General features: G+C 40.6%; 1 protein-coding gene and 1 long non-coding RNA gene across 9 annotated transcripts in view; both read right to left on the reverse strand.

Moving 5' to 3' along the window:
* Nucleotides 1-25,648, reverse strand: part of grin2bb (glutamate receptor, ionotropic, N-methyl D-aspartate 2B, genome duplicate b) — a 138,099-nt gene that overhangs the window by 79,529 nt on the left and 32,922 nt on the right. The gene's annotated exons all lie outside the window — the stretch shown is intronic.
* LOC120729081 lies at nt 285-19,209 on the reverse strand. The gene is made up of 3 exons (XR_005694844.1): nt 19,198-19,209; nt 3,258-3,265; nt 285-1,314 (listed from the first exon to the last, which is right to left on the reverse strand). It is a non-coding gene; the product is annotated as an uncharacterized LOC120729081 (long non-coding RNA).

Below are 25,648 nucleotides of genomic sequence, written 5' to 3' on the forward strand. Positions count from 1 at the left end.
GTGAGGTGCTTTCGTGATATTTAATGGATCGGATTACATTTTTTATTTTTCTCCGATATCCGATCCAGTAATTTAGGTCAGTATCGGACCGATACCGATACGTAATATCGGATCGGTCCATCTCTACTCCCTATCGTACGGTGCAAAAGTCTCAAGCTACCTCTCACAATTTGCTATCACAATAGAATGCAGGTGCGGGAATTAATTGAAATGTGCAAATATACAGGGAAAAACAGCAAATGAGGCAAAAACAGAGATTTTACGACTCTAATGCGCTTATGTTGTGTGTGTTATGCAGTGGTGCACATTTTGATGCAGTATGACTGCCTTTATTCTTCAAAATAGCTTTTCTTCTAATTTATTTAAGTAGTTTTCAGGAACAGTTCTGCAGGCTTCTTGAAGGACATCCAAAGCCCTTCTTTGGATGTTGGCTGCCTTTTGTTCTGTTCTCTATTAAAATGATCCCACACTGCTACAATAACGTGTAGGTCTGGGCTCTGGGAGGCCAATCTATGACTTTTAGCGATCAATTGTAGGATTTTGTTGTCAGGTATGCTTTTACGTTCAGTGTTTAGTTTTTTCATTGACATGCTGAAAAATTAATTAACTCATTCACTGCCATTGACGTCTATAGACGTCAGTTACGTTTTTCAATGGGAGGGGCTAGAATACAACCTCGGGCAGCTTGTCAGTGAATATCAGACTTGCATTCATGGTTTGCGCATGTAAGGGATTGCGCAGTGAGACAAAAATGTGGTGCAAGTCTTGTTGTGTGCCCTTGCATCCCGGAAAGTGTTATAATGATTACCACACAAAAGTGAATTATTCATTGTGAATAAATGTTTCACTATGTACATTTTATTTTTTCATATATTTGTAAATAAATTGTTTTGATAAAACATAACCTTTCTCAGTGTTATTTCTGTTTTATAGAAGTGAAAAACTATTTTATATGTTAGAGGTGTCACAAAGCAAGAAATATTAGTGTCAAAGGCACTTTTCTGCTTGAAATGTATTTTTCACAAAAAGCTCGTTTTCTCCCTTTTTTTGGTCAAAACAGGCATTTTTGGTGGAACCCACCTCTCTTCTACAGCTGATTACTAAAGAATGGAAAATGGTAGAAACAAGCTTTTTTTTTGGATGAAAGAAGAGAGTCTGTTCTTCATTTTGGTAGGTTCAGCGTTTATATGATCATAACACACAGTTTTCTGTGGCTCTTCAAAAATGAGTAAAAATGCTCAAAAACCCTGGCAGTGGGGAGTTACCTGATTTGAAAATGGCTGGCAGTGAATGAGTTAATTTGCCAATCAGATGCTTTCCAGATGTTATTACCCAGTGGATAGAAATCTGACGGTACCTTCCTGTCTTCATAATTGCATGAATTTTAACACCACTGACTAAAATGCAGCTATAAACCATTTACAAGCACTGGCATACCACTCTCCTGACCTCAGTACATACTGCCAATGATTTGAATAAAGATTTTCAATTTGGTTTCATCACTCCATCACACCTGTCGCCACCGATTTTCATCCAGTTCTTGTGTACCTCAGGCTTTTCTCTCCGTTTCCCTTTCTAAAGAATGACATCTTGAAAGACACTGAGATCATTTCTGCTGAGGTTTCAGCCGACAGCAGATGGATCTAATGAATGGTCAGGTCCTGCGTCAGGTCTGAGGTGGATTTTTTCCTGTTTTAACACGTGATTTCCAGACACATGTCACCTGTTGTAGACAGTCTGACCTATCATAGAGCTGCCACCTCTTTTTTGTCCTTTACTTGACCAGGTTTCTCAAATCCTTTTGAGAACGCACAGTACACCACACTAGCAGATGCAAAGTTTTCAATTAACAGCCCTTTGCCTGTCAGACTAAATTACCTTTGACATTTATCACAGATTCATTCATTCAGATAATGATGTGTTTTTGTGACAGACTGTTAGTAACAAAGGGCCTAAAGACACAACTTCAATTTGGTTCTTTGCTAAGTTGTCTGTTATCTGTTCACACGACACTGGTTCATCCATTTTAAGCAAAACAGAGAGCCATGAGGGGTGGCTAAAGACTTGTGCACAGTCTCGGTTTCAGTACATTTAAGCCTTCCCTTCTTGGTCCTCTTAGATCATCCTAAATTACAGTCATACTAACGAAATTATGAGTCATATCTCTATTATCCCCAGTAGTGAGGCAAACTATTTTCTAGCTATTCTGAGAAGAATAACAGGATTATCAATACTCACGCCCTCTGCTATGTCAAAATGAAAGTGTGTAATAGAGTAAACATATGAAGTCATGTTATAAAGTGTTTAAAGGTAATTGATCATTTTTAAGACATTAAGCTGCAGCAGGATCTGTTATTCACAGATGAGAACCTGCTGCAAAATCCAGCCTAAAGTTTCTCAGAAAGGTGATGCACCACAGCAAGGCTGTAGCACATGATTCACATCAACTTCATACTCATCCAACCTTTCAGGGCTCTCTTGTGTCTCTTCCAGGAAGAACAGAGGTGGTGGCATCCAGGAAGAGACCACTCCCCACAGGACAGAAATGTCTCATCACATGATAAAGGTGATCACTCAGAACAACTTTGTATTGATTTGCGGTAATCCTCCCCTCTAGAGGCAGGAGTAGACCCAAACCATTTTAAACAGTGACATCATCTTCAAATCACACACTAAGCAGGGAGAAAAAGGCTCAATCACTGGCTGAGGAAGAGTGCCACATGGCTCACACTTGGCTAAGCGAGCAGCGCTAGGTCACAGCTGACAGACTCAGAGGAGGCGGCTGCATTCAGTTATCACTCAGAGAATAAAAGTCCCTTGTGTTGTGTTATATTCGAAGGGTTTATGATTTTACATCAAACTTTAAATTGTCCCTTAAAAAGCTTATTATTTGAATGAATGCAGGCAGTGCTCATATTTGTTTACTTCCCCTTTTGAAGACTGAAATTGAATGAAATACCGGAAGGTACACCTGTGCAGTGCTTTAGTGTACTCAGACAGCTGCAATTCAATAAGCCAGCCCAAACATCAGCCTCCAGATCACATCCATCAAGCCCTCTCTAAAGCGATTCAACTAAACCATCACGAAGACAGGATATATTAGAGGGCTGTTTAGAGTGTAAGTAGTTAGGTGCTTCACTGTGCAAAGGTCTTCAGTCACCCCTCATTTCTGCACTTCTGCTTCAGAGTCTGTTCTAAGTGGTCTTAAGCAATATTTTTCCAGACTTTCTAGAGGTCTTTAAAGCTTTTCTCTCAACACTGATTGCTTTTTCACCCATCTTCAGTTAAGTCTTTGTACCATTTCAGGTGTATGTATTGTTTGCTTTCTTGTTTTTTTAAGCCACTTATCATTGAGCGAGGAATCCTTCAGGCACAAGAAAGGCACCTAATTCAAGGGATAAACCACTGTTGTGTCTGTGCATAATGGACAACTTAACAAAGGACACTTTTAAATTGTATCTTTATGCAGTTACCAGCAGCCTAAGATTTATGATCCATCATGCAATACCATCTGGAAAGAATCTAGCTGGTAATGGTCCCAAACACACTGTCAGTGTAGTCAAAGCATACCTGGGTAGAAAAACATACGCTGTAGCACTGTTGGTCATGGATTGGCCTCCCCACAATCCAGACCTCTCCATTATTAAAGCAGTGTGGTATCATCTTAACAGAGAACTAAACAAAAGGCAACAAACATCCAAACAAGAGCTCTGAATGTCCTTCACGAAGCCTGGAAAACTATTCCTGAAGACTATTTAAGGAAATTAGAAGAAAGTTCTGACTCCACAGTGCTATAAACACTGATTTAAAATGTTTTTTTCCCCTTACGAGTTCTTCTCTTATGGTAAACCAGATGTGATAAACCTACAACCAGCACTCTGCCATCAGAATTCATTAAAACACCAGAGGGTTTCTATTATCTCCTCTAAAAGACTCCATCATGGATTCGATTCTGCACCACTAGCTACTGAAACATAATCATCAACTGAATGTCTAATTAGAACAAATTAATCTCCCTGTCTCACAAATACATTCGCTACTACATATAAACACATGCACACACTTACACACACCAAATGACATGTAATGCCCAGTAAACCCCTGCAGCACGCACACACACACAGAAACACAAGGGCTCCTTTGAAAGCACAGAAAACCACTGTTTGCCTCAAGCTTTCTCCACCATTCCATCACCACTGTGTGCACCGAGAGGGAGATACAATTAATTGTCTGATTCAATCTCCCACTGTTACATGTGACGCTCCGGCAGCACTCACGTTATGTCAGTCAAGACCAAATCCTTGTCCTAACACGGAGTGGCAGAGAAGACGGCAGAGAACAACAGATTAAATCAAGTCTGCAAAGCAAATGTGTAAAAGACGGGAAACTGTTCATTATAATAAAAAATGACAGAAGATAAAGGTGAGAATGTAGGTTTTTTGCTCCACGTAGCAATCTCCGACTAAAATAAAACATGGACGGGGGGAGCTTGTCAGACATCGCAAGTCTAAGTAAGACAATGAGACAGGGTGGAGGGGGTGGGGGTGAGAGGTGGAGGGTAGGGAGCATCACCTCTGGCCCAGCCTGCTAATAGAAAGCTCCTTCATGAGGAGTTGATTAAGCTCGTTAGCACAGCGGAGAACGCAGGTAATTAATCACTGACACATGGGAGCTTGCATGCTGATTGGGCCATATCCCACCAATCCAAATGAGCACGAGACATAATTAGACCTGACCCCGGCTATCACGTGGCCCGGAGAAGCGACTGGTGTGCCAAATAAAAATAGGAGAGACACATATGAGCATTAATAGATGGATTATAGATTTTTTTATAAAGTATGATCACTTTTTCATGAACCCTGTCAATTTTAAAACTAATTCAATTACTGCAATGTAATGAGGGCAGACACAGCAGAGACTGAAATATGTGAAATATATCCCCAACTTCTCACAATGCAACAGATTACACTGTTTGACCCAGAGAGCAGCGCAGTGGTGCAGTATTTAGCACACTTCCTGTTCGGCCGTTTGAATGTTCTTCTTGTGATTCTGTGGGGCTATCGCTTCCTCCCACAGTCCACAAATATCACCCTAATATTAGCATGTTAGGGTAAATTGACCTCTCGCTGCCTCACACCCCATGACAGCTGGAATAGGCTCCATCCCTCCCGCGATCCAGCTGCATGATTTATGTTTCTGTGCTGATAAAATCAAACGATATAAAAAGAGGTGATTGAGTTTTATATATTTTCAGGTTCAACAGTGGCAAATAAAAAATGGCAGGGAGACAAATAAGGTGCAGGACTAGAAGAAAAGTGGAGGTTTATTTAACCCTTTGATTTTAAACCTCTGTAAATTGTTAAGTTACATTTTTGTATTAAATAAACAAAATATACCATCAATATGTGACAAAGCTGTGTGAATTCCAGCACATTTCAAGAGAAAATGCTGAGCTGGATGACCAATTATTCACTGCAACCTCCAACGGATGGTGTTTGACGTATTTTCTTTTCTTTTATATTTAATTAGAATCTGCAATAATTTGTGAGGGACAGTTAAACTAAAAGAAATGATCATAAACTTATTGTAAAAATAAAAAGTTAAATTACAGACGCAATGTTATGTGGTTAAATCCTAGTTTGTCATGCTTCAGAAAATATTAATCTAAATTTGATGTTAAGATAAGAAAACTGATTTCTAAGCACTACTAAGTCACGTCACATCATTTTTTTTTACATTGTTAATGTAATTGTTTCTTTCTCAGCTACAAATGGCACCGATTCTGTAGAATCACCTGTTTAACTGTGCGTTTTTTGCCCAAACCTAACCATACAGCTTGTGAAAACAGAAGAAATGTCACGAGATAATGAAAGGTAAGCTGACCAGAGCAGAGAGCAAAGTGGATTCAGGCAGCGCCGCCTCTTCAGCCTTCAAATATGGATGTTTGCTGTTGTTTTAACCTGGAAACGCATGGCTGTGTACTGCTTCTGTACAGCAGGGTGCACAGCCTCCATTTAATGAGGCGATAATGACCTACTGGTAAGACGGAGGAGGCCGCCTTCTGGTGGTATGTATTTGACTGATAACATTATTCTTCAACTCCAAAAGGGTTGATTGATTAGTACAATCATTGGATTTGTTGAGCTCTGTTGCCGACATAACCTTCATGATATCTTTTAAATGGTCTCTAATGATCTCCTATGTGTGTGTGAAGGGAAATAAAGCTGGCAACATAAACAAACATGTGCTAACTCAACAGCTGGAAACACTGACTGAAGATAGTGGAGCAGAGAGTAAATCTGAGTAAATCTAGTTTCAGAGTAAATCTGAAACTAAATCACATAAATCACCCTTTAAAAACGTGTTGAATGAATAATTAAATATTTACCTGAAAGCCATCGTGTAAAAATAAGAACTTGTGACACTTTTGAGAGGAACAAATATTAACCAACTGTAACGTTTAGACAGTATTCTCTGACCTGCAGGTAATTTTAAGTGTATAATAAAATAAAATCTGTTTTATTTACTTAGTATTTATGGAACATTGTGTTTATTTTAGTTTTATATGCAGTCCTCGGAGTGCAAAGAATCCATATCCTGCACGTAGCACATCACACAGCAGAAACACAATACTCAATGAAAGAACTGCTCAGGACAGCAGAAACTCAGGTTTAAGTTTAACGCTAATCATAAATCTAAAATCCATTCTGTGGATCTACAAAACACTTGAAAGTGTTTTTGTTTTAGAAGAAGACCAATAATAGGTACAAGCCTAAAAGCAGAGTCTTTAATAAATGGACTAAAGTCATGAATGGATGACAGGCAGGAAGGTAAAGTCCAAAACCAGGGGTGGAAAAAGGAGAAAAATGAGGAAAGAAACTAAAATATACAAGAAATCTTAGAACTGCAGAACTAAAAAACAAACAAACAAACAAACATGAGGAATGCAAACTGGCTTGCAAGCTTGATTGATTAAACTAATAACACAATCTGGCGAACAGAGAGGGAAAGGGAATGCATGAAACTGTCAGGAAAAGAACAAAGGCAGGAAGCAAATAGGAAGCATAAAAACCAGGGATTACAAAATAAAAGAGGAAGTTACAGAACAGAAACCCTTCACTCCTCAACACATCAGGAGCAGAAAAGCTATTTCATTTTGAATCATAACATCTGCTGCAACTAAAACGACTGCATGTGTGGCCAGTACAAACAACAGTTTTGATGGCAGCTTCAGTAACTCTGGACTGCCATCAAGGCTAATCTAAGGTTCGGTGTCTCTTTTTAGAAGCGGAGGGGCCGGGGATTTTACTACCAAGCCCCGTGATTAACAGACAATCTATTCTACAGCTGGAGCCAAAGCCACCAATAAAAAGTGGATTCAGAGCTCGATATGAATTCAATAACAAATCCTCTCAAAACCTTCTTGAAGCAATTAACGGGTACCTTTAGTCTGATCGCTCACATGGGGAATTCAGTGTTTCATTAGCAGAATAGGCTCGTGACACTGTCGCCACTTCATTTCAATATTTAACAGATGTCCTGCTTTCACTTATTCACTAATTATTTGCAGTCAGATTAACCCTGCGCTGTCAATAAAATCCTGCACTTCCTGCAGGTTTTTCACATTAAAAGCCTTGCAGGAAAAGGGGGGGAACTCAAAGCTTTGAATGTGGAACATTTATCGAAGACATATGGCTTGACAGCAAATTTAAAGAGAAAAAAAGGAGCATCAAGAGGAGAAATAATGAAAAAGAAAAGGTCTTCCGCACACAGGGAGGGCACATGTGACGTGAATCTGTTGCGGTGCTGCTGGAGGAGCAGGAAGCAGCAACTGCAAGGTAAAATCAAAGCAGATAAACACTAGAGATTCAATATTTGCTTAAAAGAAGACAAATCAGGCAATTAAAGTGAAACAAGGTCGTAATCTGCACTGTGAATGCGCAGCATACTGCACTGCATTACTAGGCTGATCTACAGCTGTAAGCCTTTAGTGAGCCTTTAACTGTGTCAAAACTCATATTTGCCCTCTCTCCTCCCTCTGCCTCACCCTCCTGCTTCCCTCTATCTTCCCTGCATCCCCACACTCAGCCTTTTCAATTCAGCTTTCCTCTCTAACAAGCACACAGGGTGAGAGTGCAGGCTGAAGTCAAGAGCGCAGCGCAAAGAGAGACATGCGGTTCAAAACCTTGTCATGACGCGCCTTCCCTCATCACGTCTTAACTCCATTTCCCTTTCAGAGTTCCCTCATCCCCTCCCTCCACTTTTCTTGAAGCGTCAATCTCTTACTCCTCCGCGACTTTCAGACATTCATGAGAGCCCGGTGAATGAAGGCGATTTCCCCCCCAATATGTCATCATCCCAATGCCTCCACTCTGCTTTGTCTTCTTCTCTCTATGCCTCTCTGAGTCGCTTGCACTTTTTCTGCCCTCTTTTTTTTTCTTGTATCACTCTCTCTCCCATCCCTTTATCACGCGCGCCTCGGTTAAATCAGATAGGCCGGATAAGTGTGGCAGCATGGTTACACAGATACCACGGGCACCAGAGAGAGCAAAAATCAATCACTTCACCCCTTCCCTTTCATCAGCTATCTTTTCCCTCTGTCTTTGTAGCCCTCCCTCCTTCAATCTTCCCGCTCTTCTGTTTCACAGCATCTTCCTCCTCGTTATCTTCTGAATACCATTCAGCATTTCCTTCCTATTTCAATATGTTGCCTTTTCCCTTCTCACCCTCTAAAAAATAAAAAAAATTAAAAAAAATAGGATGCCCTCCCTCCCTCTGTCCCTCTCCTCCAGCACAGATGCCAACCCATCTTTCCCGCATTTCCTCCATTTGTGCTGCACGTCTCCTTCGACAGTGCAAGACTTTTTTGACTGACAGCAGCTGGCCTGTCAAAGCCAGGGAAGTCGGGGAAGAAGAGGACTGGGAAGCAAAGAGCGAGCGAGAGACACGCGGAGAAGGGAGAAGCGAGGGATAGAGAAAGACATTTCTAATTCAAAGAGACGTGCAGTGTTTCCGTGGCAACTCGGTTTCTATAGAAACGGTCTTGCTAAAGATGCCATTAGTGTGAAAAAATACCTACTTACACTCCGCCGCACTGTATGCACACAAATATAGGAACATATCCGTTCCTATGTGCTTAGTCTGCATTTGAAAAGAGAGCGAGAAGGACGCACACGTGAGCGCGCTCCTGCTCGTAGTTTTACTCATGCACACACCTGAGGTCAATTATAATAGCTCAATTACAGGCCACTTATGTTCGTAGCTCAATTACACATTTGGCCCTTTGGGAAAAGAAGTGACAAATTGTCTCGCTAATATTATTAGCTGTACTAGTCCCAATTTTGTTTTGACTTTGCTCTTCAAATCGGTTCCTTCAGATCAGGCTGAGGGGGCCAAATTCTCCGTATATCATCTCATTGACGCTGACGGTCTGCAGATCGCAAAACGCCCACTCGTCCTCACACATGGAGTCTACTACATGTAACTAAAATAGGCTAACTCAATCTGACAGAAGTGGACTGTATATTGAGTCCTGCCTGCTCGTCGTATGAGCTGGCGCCTATAATGAAGAGCGAGCCGTGTGTGTGTGTGTATCCTTGTAACATCTTTGCTGTTTCGTGGCTTATGATTCAACATAATGAGGCCTCGCTACAACAGCGGAAGCAGAGTTATGTCACCGTTTCATCAGAACAAAATACCCCACCACCACACCCTTCCCTACAGCACATGAACATGGGCCTGCTGCTGTAGGACTGCAAGTAACAAATCATTTTTGAATAATCTGTTAAGTATTTTCAAAATGTAATGATTAATCATATCATGTTAAAAAAAAAGACCCCACAAAGACTGAGACTGTCATGCAAGACTAGCATCACAACCTGACATTTGGAAAGCTTACAAAGCCGCTACTTGCTATCGAAACATTTTATTTTTCAAGATTTATAATAAGTTGATATAATAAGCTGATTCCTGCTAGCTCTTATTTTATGCTGGATACATTCAGGTTTTTCATTTAAACAAAACATATTACCTATTTAAAAGAAAGCCCACAACTCTGCTTTAATGAGACAGATCAGCGTCCTTGAGCAAAACTTCAATTTTTATTTACCACTAATTCAGCTCACTGATTTCTAATAATCAAGCATAGCGTTAGCCCAGGCAGGCATCTCATATAGGGTGTGCTATTTAAGCAACTTTAGTATCCTTATAGTTGCTGTGAATATTAAACAACTCAAAGACTGAATGAAAAGGAGGAGCTGGGATAGAGGTGGGTGGCAAAGCAACTTACAGATTCAGAATATTTGGAATCAGAATCAGAACCAGAAGACATTTAGGGATTAAAAAAGCATTTGATTCTGATCTTTCTGAATCTGCAAGCTGCTTTGCAACCCACCTCTATCCCAGTTCCTCCTTTTCATGTTGTGTTTGAATTGATCAATATTAGACCATCTGCCTTCTGCTGCGATGGGTTTCTTGTTGATCTTCTTCCACCTCATGCCTTTCATATATGCATAAAGTATGGTGGGGAGGTCCCAGAACAGAACCATACGGGTAAAAATAAATCAACCCTGTGCAAGACCGTCTTTTAACATTTACACTACTCTACTTTACCCTCCTTAAATGCACTCACCTATTAAAGTGAGATCAAAGGAGCGCCTCCTGCTGATTGAAATAACTACCACAAACATAAAAAATGCACATTATGCTAACAATAAAGTCAGTCTGCATGAAAAATAATGGTGTGATTGGCCTGAAAAGTTTACTTTATTATCATTAGTTTGCATTTATTACATTTTACATATTATTTATGGGAACGTGTGAAAGGTCCCTGGTTCAAGACGAGGGGGAGAGACAAACCCGGTGTTGGGGGTCTCAAGCTGATACCAAGCCAAGATAAATGGGATGGCGTGTCAGGAAGAACATCCGGCACAAAATCTGTGCCAAATCAAATCATGTGGATCGCCACGGCGACCTCTTGGGAATATGAGAGAAGCCGAAAGTACCTATGAGATTCACAGAATAACTAATAACAAAATTTTGTTAGGTATGATGTAAAATATGTGTGATAACTGAGGAGGAAATGCTCCTAAACAGGCAAAAAGCTTTATTATATATGTGTTAAACCCTCTAATTGGGTTTCTGATTTTCTTCCCCCTTCTGCCAATTTCCCCTTTAGACATTTTAATTTAGTAAGAGCCCATGTGAAAAGGCATGTACTGACTCTGGTTGGTCAAATTAAACATTGATATTTGTCTTTAATATATTGATCAAATTTGACAAATTAAACCAAAATAATATTCTGTTGCATCCCTTTAGTTGAGAGAAGACAGTTTTACCTTAAGCACTGAGTGTGTGTGAGATTTCTGAGAGCATTTCATTTGTTAATTTTCACAATCATAAAAGAAGCTTTACACTTATTTTTGTAAGTCGACGTACAACAGGACCCTGAATGAGGAAACGCACTTCTATAATTTACCATTTATACTCGTATTTCCCTTGACATCTCGAAAATGCAAGCTGTATTGAATTTGCTTCACTTATAGCCGAGCAGTGGCTTTGAAGGGCGAGAACGTAAGCTTTGAGCCGGTGCTTGCCGGGAAGCTCTGGCTTACTTTGAAGCAGAACAGAAGGAAGAAAAAAAAGGAAATAGGGGAAGATTAGAGGGAAGAGACGAGCAGGAGAAAGATGTGGTTTAAAGATAAAGTAGGAAAGGAGAGACAGTGAGGAATCCGCAGAAACAATAGGGAAAAAATGAGAAAAACAGTGAACACACAGAAACAGGCAGAATTTATATACAGTAAAGCTACACATTCTGGGATTTGGCACTCCCCGGCAGTGCTTGCTGAATGAACTGGACTGTGTGTGATAACACTCTGCAGGGTCTAACAGCTGCACTGTCACATTCCCTCTTCACCTTGGTATCATCAGCCTCAGAGTGAGCATACTCACAGAAAAACCCAGCTCGTGACAACTACTGATCTCTCCAAAGGTGCTTTGTGGTAGTGCATCAGCTAAGATTTCACAATCACACTGTTAGCAATAAAGTATCCTGTATCTGCAGTGGTAGAGACTTACATGACGCTTTCTGTGTGCTTGCATTTCACATCCCTTGTACTAAATATAGAACGCAGCCCCCAGGGCTGAGAACCACTGATATTTAATACAGGAGTTATTGTACTGTAGAGTCATTGTATAACTCCGTCACTGTCATCGTTTGGCTGTCTCAGCAACAGTTTGCAGGCCCGGTCCTCTGCAGAGTGACAGTTTGATGGCTCTGCAGCCGGCAACAACCTGAAGCTACCTGAAGCACAGTGTGCACGCTCCACTGTATGTTTTCCATCTGAGGCGAATTAAGCAAAGCGAGGCTTCAAGTGCACACTAACAGCCGATGTTGCTGTAAGCCGCAGCAGGAGGCCCGAGTGCAGCGTAGCGTAAGTGTTGAGATTCAGGCCAAAGCTGATTGAGATAAGTGCCAGCAAAGGTGCCACTCACTGGGTGTCACTCTCACCACAGATAAAGACCACTGAGCCGGATGTGTCAGTCTCTCCTACTGGAGAGACTCGCCAGCTGTCACCAACAGATATTACTCGCCGCTCTCCATCACTAGCACGCTCGCAGTCCGTGGCAAACAAACACTCGGCTGGGGAAGATATGAACGTAGCAAACATGTTTCTGCATTCAGACAATGCTGAGAGCACATTTTCATTCTTTAAAAAGGGCATCAGTGTTTCTACTGTGCAAATACACTCAACGTAAGACAGGATTACATAATTGGAAGCTGCTCAGGTGGCGAAGTGAGTGGGCCGGCCATTAATTGAAGGATTGGGGATTTGATTCCAGATTCTCCCTAACCTCACATCCGAGTGTCCCAGAGTAACACATTCAACCTAAAATGACTCCTGAAAGAAGAGATGCAATGGGCTTAAGATGTGTTTTTCCAATCCATGACAACAGCATGGATTGGAAACAACAGTTTGTTGCTATGGACTCCGTCAAAATCCACACTGGATCCTGTGTCTTTGGGGATCTGGTGTAAAGTGCATGCATGTAAAACAATCTCTCAACAGCTTTAGTGCTTCATCTTTGATTGCCTAGGACTAGTTTGACTAAAACACCGCTACATGGTCAATTATAGGTTTTTGCAAACCCACAGTTACAGACATACAAGCAGGTTCCACTTAAAAAAAAAAAAGAAGTTTTCTTTCTGTATTTTGTACTTCTTGTGTTTTCACTCAACTTTTTCTTTTTTTGCTGAAACTGACAAAATGCATCATAATAGGATGACGGTAAATTGCACTTATAGACAGCGTGGAGCAGCACATTGTGGAATTTCGTTGATACGAGAACAAAACTTCAATCCTGCACCAAAATGTCTCTTTCCGCTGCTGCCACGCCGCCGCTCTCTCTTCGCTTATCTCAATCCCAACAAATGGAGGTTCGCTGATGAATGTAAATGACTGCTCTCCCCTGTTCCATGCAATTAGAACAAACTCAACCTTCCTGCCTGTTTGGGATTAAATACCCACAAGTCAGCCAGCTCTCTCTGTATTTAAGAGACCTTGCTCAGCCTGATGCAAAAGCATGAAAACCACCAGAGTTTTTGTGACAGTTTTTTTTTTAAGCTCTGGCTCTTATCTTTATATCTTTTATCTCTCGTCGACTTTTTTTTTTTTATATATCTCTGTATTCCCTAAACATAACAAACAGTACCACGATGAAGGTCAGTTTCATGAGCAATGGCATCGGGAGCTTGCACTAATATCCACAGCAAATACAAATTCGACATAGTGTGAGTTTTTGGGGTGTAACAAGGCTTTGGGATCTGAATGGTGTGGAGTTATGTTAGTGTTCTGTATTGTAAAACTACAGGATTATTATGCAAGATGATTTAATGTAGGCAGGCTTTACTCCATGAAAGTCCATGATTACTTGCCATAACTGAGGCATCTGTCAGCATTAATATGTTCAATCCCACAGGCAACAACTTGATGTTCAGATTTGTAACCAACCAGACAGCAGCTGTGATTGGCACACAAACAGAAAACACAGAAAGCAACAGGATGGTCCGTCACTCAATCTGATCACTGCTTTTTTCTTAAAGGTCACGGGAACCAATTCTTTGTCAGTCTGTGATCACAACAAGTCCTCTAAACTTAAAAAAAAAAAAAATTTGCTTGTTACTGCCTCCTAAAACAACACATTTGAGCTTTTCCTAATCTGACGTCCCCGTCGACAAAAAGATATCCGAGTGCTTTCCAAGAGAAATGACTCATGCAGTAAAACCAGGTTCTTATTTTTAACTGCGCCATAATTTTTAACATTGCCTAAAAATCAACATTTTCACAGTACCAATATAAAAACTATGAGGTATAATGCAAGCTAAAAACCCAGTAACCAGTCCCCCAATGCACTGTGGGAGCGTCAAGTTGACTTAAAGTCTGAGCTACTTTATGTCAGTCAGGGGTTTCTTTCTCCTCTGAACTATTTTCAGAAACATGTTTGTATGAACTCATGCACTGAATTTAAAAGATGGGATAGCTTTTAGGTGACACCCTGCTCGGTGTTTATGACATATATCTTTATGACATATTCAACAAGAACTGGAAGCATTCCTCAGAGACTTTGGCCCATATTGACATGATAACACAGAAGGGCATCCATGATGTGAATCTCCGGCTCCACCGCATCCCAAAGGTGCTCTATTGGATTGAAGTCCAGTGACTGTGGAGGTCATTTGAGTGAAGTGAATTCACTGACACCAAGAAACTAGTTTGAGATTAAGCTTTCTAAGATCCTGTAAGTAGCAGAGGATGGGTTCACTGTGGTCATAAAAGGGATGGACATGTTCAGAAATAATACTATGGTGGGCTGTGGTGTTTAAAACAATGCTGTTAATGGGCTAAGGAAGGATAAGAAAATATCCTCCAAACAATTAAACCACCACCAACCAAAACTGTTGATACAAGGTAGGGTGGATCCATGCTTTCATGTTGTTTACACCAGGTTCTGACCCAACTGGTGTGCTCTCCTGCTCCTCTAGCTGTCTGCTTCAAGGTGCAGAGATGCTCTTCTGCTAACTAGGTTGTAGTGAGTGTTTATTTAAGTTACATTTTCTTTCCTATCAGGTCAAAATAGTCAGGCGATTCTCCTGTGACCTCTGATATCAACTAGGCATTTTCTCCCCGAGAAGTTCACTCACTGGATATTTTCTCTTTTTTGGACAATTCTCAACCTAGATATGGTTGTGTGAAAAAAATCAAATCTCATAGATCAGAAGTTTCTGAAACACTCAGACCAACCATTCCGACAATAACAATCATGTCACAATCGAAATGGCTTAACCCCCCTTTCTTCCCCATTCTGGTGCTCAGTTTGAACTCCAGCAGGTCAGCTTCACCTGCTGAAGTTCAGAAATGCTTAAATTCACAGAGTTGCTGCCATGTGATTGGCTGATAAGATATTTGCAGCAGTACACTTGTACACCTGTAGCTGAACAGGTTCACTTAACAAGTGGCTGGTGAGTGCTAATCAATACTGACGTTTAAAAACAAAATAAATGGAGACAGTTTTCTTAAAGAGAAAAAGTCGTGTTGATCAATATGTGTTAACATAACTGGTCTCAAACTGTTTGGTTGGAGAGGCGCTTGAAATATAATATCTATCTGCTGGTGTCATGAAAGGCTAATCTGATTCCATTTAAATCATATTCCATCTTTAGTTAATAAGATTAGCCGGGTAATTAGGCCTCATTTATTGGAATGCTAAAAAGCTGGATAGTTACTGCTGGCAGGGAGAAGCCAAGTGAGGCTCCCAAAGCCTTCTGACAACCTGTTGTAACCGAGTGCAATGCAGAGAAGTCTCCTGTGATCTCGAAAATTACTCATACTGTCCACGCACAGCGCAGCGGCTGATAAAACGAACTCATTAAACGGGAAGAAAGACAAGGAGGGAGAGAAAGAGAAAGCGAGAGGAAAAGGGGGATTTGCAGCTCATTTGAAGGGCACAATTAAAATGTAGAAATTTATCAAGAAAAACTTAGAGTAGAGAACGAGCTCATTGTGTGCGCGCGGCCTGATATCATAGGACAGTGAGTGTGGGACCACATTCGTAAACAGTCTATGGTATGTTGTTTCAAAGACTCCCGTACAGAAGATGAAGATGAGGAGATGAAACGGGATGAGGAAGCGATGGGATAAAACACTTTAGCCGCACACCGCCTTTTACCTGAACCTCGATGCCCGCGGTCCCTTGTTTGTGTTAGAGAGAAAGTGCTTGAAGCGGTATGAGTAAATCTGTCTCATCCTGGGAGCGCTTTGAAAACAATCTAAGTGGCCCACTGTCAGGAAACAGCGCTGACATTAAAATTTTAGCTCCACAAACTGGCAGCTTGAATGTTTTCTCTTGCTGCCGCTGCATGTAAGCTGTAAGAAAGCAGAACTGTGCTGGCCATAATGAGCCAAGGTAGAATCACTCATGCACGAGTATTCAGCTGGGATTTCAACACATTAGGAGAAGGAATTAGATGCTAAATTACAACTTGGGCTCATTGAAATAAATTATACAGACCATTTTATTTCCCATAAATATGTTTTAAAACAGGAAAAGTGACCACAGCAAAGAAATTACCAGGAGCCCTACTGAGTGAGCCGGCAGAGAAGAAGGGGGGCATGTGGTTAAGTAACACAATGATTTGGTTAGACGCTCAACAACCAAACTGTAAACTTTAATTTAAAACACAAGAAGCAGTCTAAGAGTGCAAACCCCCACCAAGGCAGCTCGCTCCCTGCACAGTATGTACTTATAAAGGAACAGTATTGTATTTTTTATATATATTCATTTTGTTTTCTTTGTTTTTTTAATGTACTTTAAGAAGTCGTGCAAATTAGATAAGAGCGTGACAGATGTTTTCTCCGACTACACAAACATTATGTAGGAGTGGGTAATGGATAATAAGTATCGATTTGTAAATAAGTGGACATGAATAGCTTGAGCTGATTATATAATATTATACAATAGTGTATTTTTAACTAACTAGGCAGCTCATAGTCTTCCTCTTTACAACACGTTATTTAAAGATATAACACATTTTGGGAAGAAAGACAGATGTAAAATTTAAAGGTCAGAGGTCAAATGTGACATTATATTTTAAATCTTTATACCAGTACTTTCTATATGTTGACACACCACACTCGTAACAATCACAGTCTCTATGTTTTGTGTCTATTTTCAGTATGTCATTAAGTTGACCTTGAAGACTGTGGTGGATGTAAGCCAAATTTTAGTGGATCGTTAACATGACTCAACTCTACATTCCTAGTTTTTATCAGGATTTATTCAAAACTTGACACGCATGCATGCAAATGCTACCAAAAACATAACCTCCGAGGCAGAGGAAATACTTTACTTCAAAAGTCTGCAAACTAATACTAGAAAATAATGTTTACGTTTTTTGGGGTTTTTTTGAGTAGTAACTTACAGTTGATGATAAGTTAGAATAATATCTTTAATAAGAATGAGCAGTAATTATTTTAGTAGCACAACGAGCATAAAAGTCCAGCCACACCCAGGCCTGAGATCTACTTAAATAGAACCCGTCTGACAAAGTAAAGTAGGCTAAAAGAGCTCAACAAGCAACACACCATGCCACATTCGAAAGAAACTCAAGAACAGCTGAGAAACAAAGTCATCAACAAGTCATTTCTAAGGCTCTGGAAATCCAGTCAACCATGGTGAGAGCTGCAAACGGAGAAAACTTGGAACAGTTGCAAATCCTTCCCAGCAGTGGGAAGGTTTCCCAAAATGACTCCAAGAGTGCATCGATGACTCATTCAGCAGGTCACTAAAGAATCCAGAACAACATTTAATAACTGCAGGCCTCACTTGCTTCAGTTGACAACGGGGTTCATGATTCAATAATATGAAAGAGATTGGGCAAAAATGGCATCCATGGGAGAGTTTCAAGGAAAAAAACACTGCTCACCAAAAAGAAACACAGGCTTCTCTCACATTTGCTAAAAGAAATCTTAATGACCCCCAAAATTTGGGGGGAAATATTCTGTGGACTGAAGAGACAAACGTTGAACCTTTTGGAAGGTTTAAGTCCTGTTACACGTGGCATAAAACTAACACAGCACTTCATAAAAAATGCAATATAGCAACAGTTGAATATGGTGATGGCAGTGTTATGGTCTGAGGCTGCTTTGCTTCTTCACGACATGGAGAACTAGCCATATTTGATGGAACCATGAATTCTGCTATCTAGCAGAAAATCCTGAATGAAAATGTCCGGCCATCAGTTCATGCCCTGAAGCTCAAGCAGATGTCAGGTTATGCAGCAGGACAATGATGAGAAACACACCAGCAAGTCCACCTCTAGAAGTGGTCTAGTCACAGTCCTGACTTAAATCTGACTGAGATGCTCTGGCATAACCTTAAACAGGCTTTTCATGCTCAAAAATCCTCTGATGTGATTGAGTTAAAACAAAGAAGAGTGGGCAATAATTTCTCCACGGTGATGTGAAAGACTTGCTCCCAGTGATCACAAATGCGAGATTGGAGTTCTTGCTGCCAAAGGTGGCAGAACAAGTTATTATGTTTAGGCCACAATTCTATCAGCCTACTAAACATACCTCCGTTTGGCTGATCTAGAATAATAATAAAATAATAACTCAGTTCTCCTTTCCTGGTCTGACTGAGTCTTTGTCAAGTTAGTTTCTTTCATGCAAACTATGGTTGACTGTGGCTATTTCCTTGTCACCAACGCAATTTCAAGGTGGTTCTTCATGTAGAACCCTCTTCAGACTGATTTCAACTGCTGACAGCCAGCAACCTCAGGGAACCACTCACCAACCTGTCAGGGAACCTACAGTTTTCCCTTATGACCCAAGGCTGCCAGGAGTCACTGACTGATTTCTAGGCCTTTGTGACTGAGGCCTTAGTCTCTTCATCAGTCAGCATGGACTGAATCCACTCTGCAACTACTAGATGATGCAGAAAATTCTCACTGCAGACAATGACTCTGGTAAGCTGCTCAGCAATTCATGAATAATGACTGATAAATGAGTGGTAGCACAAGACTTTTGCACTATATTGTATTTGTCCTATGTTAGGCAATGCTGTGATATATATGTGTAGCCCCTCAAACTACATATCATCCTTAAAGGAGTACAGTATCAACTTCGGTATCTGATCTATTACTTTGCTGTCAGACTCTTGATGGATAGCAAAAATTTAATTGATGCGACAGATAAATGGGTGATGTCGTGTAAGTTGCAGTCTATGTATCGTCCAGTGAGAAGGTGGATTTTGTTTCGTATTTCTTGAGGTATGATTTTCAGATACTGTTCATCTGCTGTAGATAGATTTTTAGGTTTCCCACTTTTATCCTCCACTCCACAGTTGTTTTTTAAGGATGAGCAGAGAGATTCTCCAAAATCTCCAGTTTTTACTCACTGAAATATTGCAGTGAGTGGTGTAAACGGATTACATGTGCAAAGATTTCACTTTGTTAATATAATACTGTTTTTCTTCTTTTTAGAAGAAGTGATCTAAATATTGTTGGCATAAGCGGGCTTGTGCTGGCATTGTGGGGAAAATATCTAAAGTAAGTTGTCAGTGAACATTTTTCAACTTATCTGATATGTTCATTAAATTTTTTGCCTCATTTGGACCAAAAAGACGTGCGTCAGACCGTGTCCCATTTTACATGCAAACTGTAGGAGACAGGTCTGAAAATTGAGCTGCAGCTGCGGGCTTTTAAAAACCAAATCACTAAACTCACCCTGAAAAAACTACCTGGACGTCATTACAGATTTAATTAACTCCTTTCCATTTGCGATTCACTACGAAAGACCAGCTTCAGGCTTTGTTGTTTCACGACACCTCAGATTAGACTGGGCTGCCTTGATTTTTAGCTTTGAGATTCAGGCACTCGTGTCCTCATACAGTACCTAAATTCAGCTGTCGAAGGCCAGAAGAACGACTGTCAAGCAGGATTATTTCAAGGCAGATTTCTTCCCTATCACAGCCTCCATCTGTTAGACTGGTAAAGGGTTAAACGTACAGCTAGGCTAGGAAAATAGGGACATCAATCAAATGCAGACTGCCACGGTACGTCACGAAGACAAAGTGAGCGAGAGAGAAAAGTATGTTTAAAGCTCTAATAGGATGGGATTCGTTTTACAGAGAGAGAATGAATAGAGTAATCATTACTGAAGCGTGCCTGTTGTTTTACCCCATCCAAATCCAGTCACTTCTTTTCTTCACTGTGCAAGCCTACAAAGTAACCCTAACATGCCCAAATAAAAACAATCCAAAAAAAGGTAATGCCACAGATAAAATCTGAATTGGGGCCAGCGGCTCCAACTGACAAGAAAAGTCTTGTTCAGACTTTTCTTTGCTTTTGTAAACCAGCTGTATCACTGCAGTACAAGTGCATCAGCATCAATTGTGGAAGTTACATCAGACATATGGAGCATTTTTGTTGCGGTGACACTACACAAATGGGGCCGACACTCCCGCCTGTGTCATTTATGAGACTGATTGCAGACATCTCCTGCACAAATTGGCTTTCCACATTACAGATGCCCTGTGTTAATGATTATATTCTGCACATTTTCTGGAAATGAAGAAATAGGATTTAAAAATGAAAGTGACAAAAACAGGAAAGCTGATGAGCTATAAGTGATAATAGGCATACATGCAGTTTGTTATTGTAGTTTGCGCCTTAATTCTCTTGCCTTTCTGGATTTGAACTAATTGCCAAAAGGGGGCATTACGGTGGTTGCCCATTATCCCCTCATGTACAACTAGCAAGCATAATGGGATACCTGGTGCACGCAGGATGAAAGGACAGCACCCATAAAACCACAAACTGGGAATGAGAACAATCGCATGAGGAAACAGAGTGCACCCTTGGCTCAAAAAATCATCAGCTGCAACAGATTGGCAAGGACACGCATCACTGTACAGCTAGCAGTTGGCCTTACTAATGTCAGACAAAGTGGCCAAACAAGTCCGGAAGATAATTTACTTCTCCGATCATGTCTGCCTTAGAAGAAGTCCACACATGTTTCTCTGAAAAGAATGCCTATTTTAAGATAGAGAGGGTGTATAATTGCAGTAATCAATCAGGGAGCAGTGAATCAGTTTTCAGTGGCAGAGAGAGCTAGGTCTGCATAAAAAAAGAGTTTTTTGTTTTTTTATCCTGAGGAGATACAAAAGCAGCTTGTTCTTCTTATACAAAGAAGTTTACATTTCTTTCAAATGGACAAACCACGAAGCCACAGCACAGCAGCCCATTCATCCATGTGCTGTATTACTGCCCACCTGACAGACAGTTTTTCACCCAAGAGAGGCAGACGTTAAACAAGCAAGAAGTGCAAGCTGCAAGGCCCCTGTATGGGTTTAAAAAAAACACAGTAAGAAGTACTGAATAGAGCAACAAAAGACTGGGCAAAAAAAAAATCACCTTTAAGACAAGCAGACCATTTATGAGAAATAGTATCTGGATGCTGTATGCCTCTAGGTACCTTGTTTGTGGCGCAGACAACTGCTGTAATCTCCCCAAACACAGGCAAAGAGGCTATTATCACTGAACACCAGCATGCTCGACGTATCCACATGCATGCACAGACACACAGCTTAAGTCCCAACAATAGATCTGAAAGACCTCATTAGTCTCCAGAGCCACAGTTGAGTGCGGGCCAGGACCAACTCTGTCGCCCTATTATGCCAATACCAACACATGGCACACACTGAATTAATGGCTAAATGGAAGCGTGCAAATGGTTTGGTGCATAATGGGCCTACCTGCAACTGTCACAGTTTCATTACAATGAAGTACTGGAAAGGGAAATAAAGCCAAGGACTCTGCAAAGTATGAGATCAGTTTATTATTTGCTCGCATCATCTCAATACAGACTGTAATGCATGTGGAGGAGTCTCGTTTAAAAGACTGAATGCGATAAAGAGGATAAGCATGTATAGTGCTGTTTTCACCAGTTTCTGAGAAATTGAGTGGCTTGCTCTAAAGTTTGAAATAAATTAAAGGCTTCAGCAGGAACAACAGATTAGACATCTACTGTCTGAGAGGGAATTGACTGGTTACAGTACCTGATGAGAACTAAGTTACTGATGCAGGAAAACCTCTCCGTGTTATGGTCCTGGGTCTTGCGCCAGCATTTTGTGTTTTTGGATTTCTAAGTTGCGTTGATTATCCCTTATCTTCAGTTTGATTCTTAGTTTGTTTATTCAGTTTTCAGCTTTGTGCTTTTGTTCCAGTTACTGTTTATGATATTTACCCTGCCTTCCTCGTGTCCATTGTGCATAGTTAAGTCTCTGTCACTGATGTTCTCTTGTTTAGCTCTTCCTGCGTCATAGTTTGGAGTTTTCTAGTTTTTTGTATCTTTATATAGTTCTATATTCTGTATTGTTGACATTCAGGCTTTCTGTTATGATGTTGTAGCTCTGTTCCATGATCTGTGCCTTAAGTTAATGGGAGGCTGTTCATCCCCTTCTGTATCTCCATTCTGTTCCCTTGTGTCTTTTAGTCTTGGTTTCTGTGTTTGTTACTTCCTGTTTTATTTCGATAGTCTCCCGTCTTGAGTGCATTATGTTCAGTTTTGCTTCCCTTGTTGCTTTAAGCCCCTTTTCTATTAGTACCTACTCGGATCGACTCACCACAGCTCAAATCAGATCGACTGGTTTTTCATACCACCTAATGTCCGTGCTTGTTGTTATAGCAACACGTCCAAGCCCCTGTGACGTAATTAGTATATGAGACCAATGCTAAAAATTCGAGGCAACGATATACCTGCTGCTTGGTCTGTGACTTCTCGGTCCAACGCGTTGTTTTTGTAGCCATTTCCCTCGTTGCTGGGTTTCAAAAATGGTGGTTTTAATTTCTGTGAACGAGATGCTCTCATACCTCATCAAATGACGCTACTGACCAGTCAATCAGTCGAATGCTGTCTGACAATGTCGCATTTTAGTACTTGCTCGGATCGCTTGGAACACCAGCTAAGCAGGTACTATGTCCTGATGGAAAACCCTGAAAACTGTGGCAAATTGATCGGAGTAGGTACTAATTGTTTCTACTAGAACCTAATTCATTGTTTCTAACAGCAATAAAACTGTTTCTTTTAGTTAATCTCTTGTCTCCTATAGTTAGTCCTACTCTTCCTGCCACACAGCAAACCTGACATCCTGTTTGATTTTTGATACTCTCCTGTGTCATGTACATTGTATTTAGTTTTGCTTCCAATTCCAAGTTTTGCCGATTAGTTACAGCTGTGTTTCCTGGTGTTTCCATCTCCATAATGACCTTGTATGTGTTTACAACCCTTGTTTCCCCTTATTTTTTTCCTGTTACTGCTCCTGTCGTCTCGTTTCATAGCTCTCTGTGTGTATGTCTGGAGGTCCTGTGATTCCTTATGGACCAGGTTTCCTTCTTTAATAAAGCTTTTTTTCATTTGACACCAACCTATGAGTCTGCATTTGGGGTCACCTCCATCACTAAACCTGACATCCAACTGCTTTTTTGCAGACATAATTGCACAAACATGCAAACACATGTTTCTGCAACTTGTTGTGTTTCTAGTTTGGTCTTTTCGACTTCCTGTATCTATTGCCAGCTGCTTTAAACTAAGTCAGAGGTCTTCAACAGTTCACACATGTGAACTGTTAAGAGCTCCTTTTTTGAATGAGCAGCAAAGTCAGTACAAGAAGAGGAGGGGTTGCAGAGGTGTTTCGATTTCACTCACATTTGTTTAGATTTACCTCACTGACCAGCTGATTAGGTTTAGGAGAAGGTCAGGGTTTGGTTTAAAAAAGAAATACACACAAGTGTATAAAATCATGCACCAAGCCGTATATCCTGCATTTATAAACATTTATGAAAGAACGGTGTCGTTTTAGAGAGGTCACTGGTTTGGTAGTTGGATGGCACCACTGCAACAAATCAGTCTCTAAAATCTATTTCTTCTTAGATAATCCACGATCAACTATCAGTAAAGTTAAAGAGTGTTGTCGTGGAGATGCATAGTACATAAAAGTCACGAGTCCTTTAGGTGTATATATGGCTCCATTACTTTTGCCATATATGTAAGGTTTTCCAGGCTGGTCCTCTCCTCGAACTATAAAACCTCAAGTCAGAGTGGTGCTACTTGAATTTTTATGTTAAGGAACTGACCAAAATCTAAAAAAAAACTGATGTGGCAGTAGCACGCCACTGTTAAAGGAGACATTAATGTCAGTGGTTTGGAATATTTACAACACAGTAATCCCAGTTTACTGATAAAAACTTACATCAAATGCAAAATTTATTTGCCTCCTGGAGTAGAAATGATTAGAAAACCAAAATGTTCACCCCAGTCTTATGACAGCTCATAAAGCTATTTGTTACTGTGCAGGAGTGACAACATAATTTTTAACTGATTTCCAAGAGAGGCTTTTTACTACTTCTTCCTCCCAGCTTCCTGTCGTCTTTCCAGTGACTCAGGTGTTAGAGTGGTTTAAATGCCAATCGGGCTGATCCCTGATTCTCCGGCCACATGCCCAATAATCTTTGAGCAAGATACCGAACCCCGAGTTACATCCATGAGTGCGAGTTTGTTTGTGTGACTGTAAGAAAGATAAAAAGGATGAGTGTGTGTGTGTGTGTGTGACTGGGTCAATGAGACCTGCAGTAGAAAGTGCTTTGAGTGCTGAATTGAGTAGAAAGGCGCTATATAAGTACCATTCCATTTATACCCATGAGGGATACAACCCCCAAAATATATCTTTATAAAACTGCTTCAAGCATGATTTTGCACTTGCATTCCTGAGATTATTCCCTGAAGGAACTCATCACAAAGGTAAACTGGAAGATAAAATATTTTCCACAAGCTTCAACTAAACATAACCACAAAGTTTTGGCTTCTTGCTCTCAGCAAATTCTTTTTTGTCCGCCTAAACCTAACTAACCACTGAATGAAAACAAAATTTAAGTATAAAACTCTCAAAGCTGAAGATCTTGTGACTTTTGCCACCACATCCAACAACACGTACTGCTCAAGGCTGACCTTGCAGCTCTTTCAAAGACTGGAACCGCTACAAATTTGGTCCACGAGCACAATTCAGTAATTTATTTTACACTAGTTTGCAAAGTGTCACAGCTGTTGTTTGCGTGAATCTACACAGATTACATGAATCTAAATCAGAAAAACGGGGCAATTTTTAATAGTTTGTGTGACTGCACAGTTCAAAATAAAATCCAGCCGCTTTAAAAATTTGAACTTACGCCACTGAAAGGCAAATCACTTTTCCTCTTAGTCTCGCTGGCCTGTTTTGGATCCTCTCTGCATTTTTAACCTCGTTTTTTTTTAGCGTTAATCTTTTCATCTTTCAATTCAAAACCTCACCCACCGCCACTTCCTTAGCAGCCATGACCTTTTCTCTTTCAGCTCTGCTTTTGTCAGACTCAGAAATAATCATTGCTTTCCTCTATCTCACACTAATTGCTTTTATACAGTACGTACAGGGAAATGTATAAGCAAGTGGTTGCCGTGCCAACCGTATCCACTGCATTCACCCCCTCGTGTGTGTGTGACTGACAACAAGCAGAAGAAGAATAAAGGTTTAAGGGGAACGAGCCAAGTGAGCGGTAATC

Source organism: Simochromis diagramma, unplaced genomic scaffold, assembly GCF_900408965.1.
Source record: "Simochromis diagramma unplaced genomic scaffold, fSimDia1.1 OVJJ01000302.1, whole genome shotgun sequence".
Classification (NCBI taxonomy): domain Eukaryota; kingdom Metazoa; phylum Chordata; class Actinopteri; order Cichliformes; family Cichlidae; genus Simochromis; species Simochromis diagramma.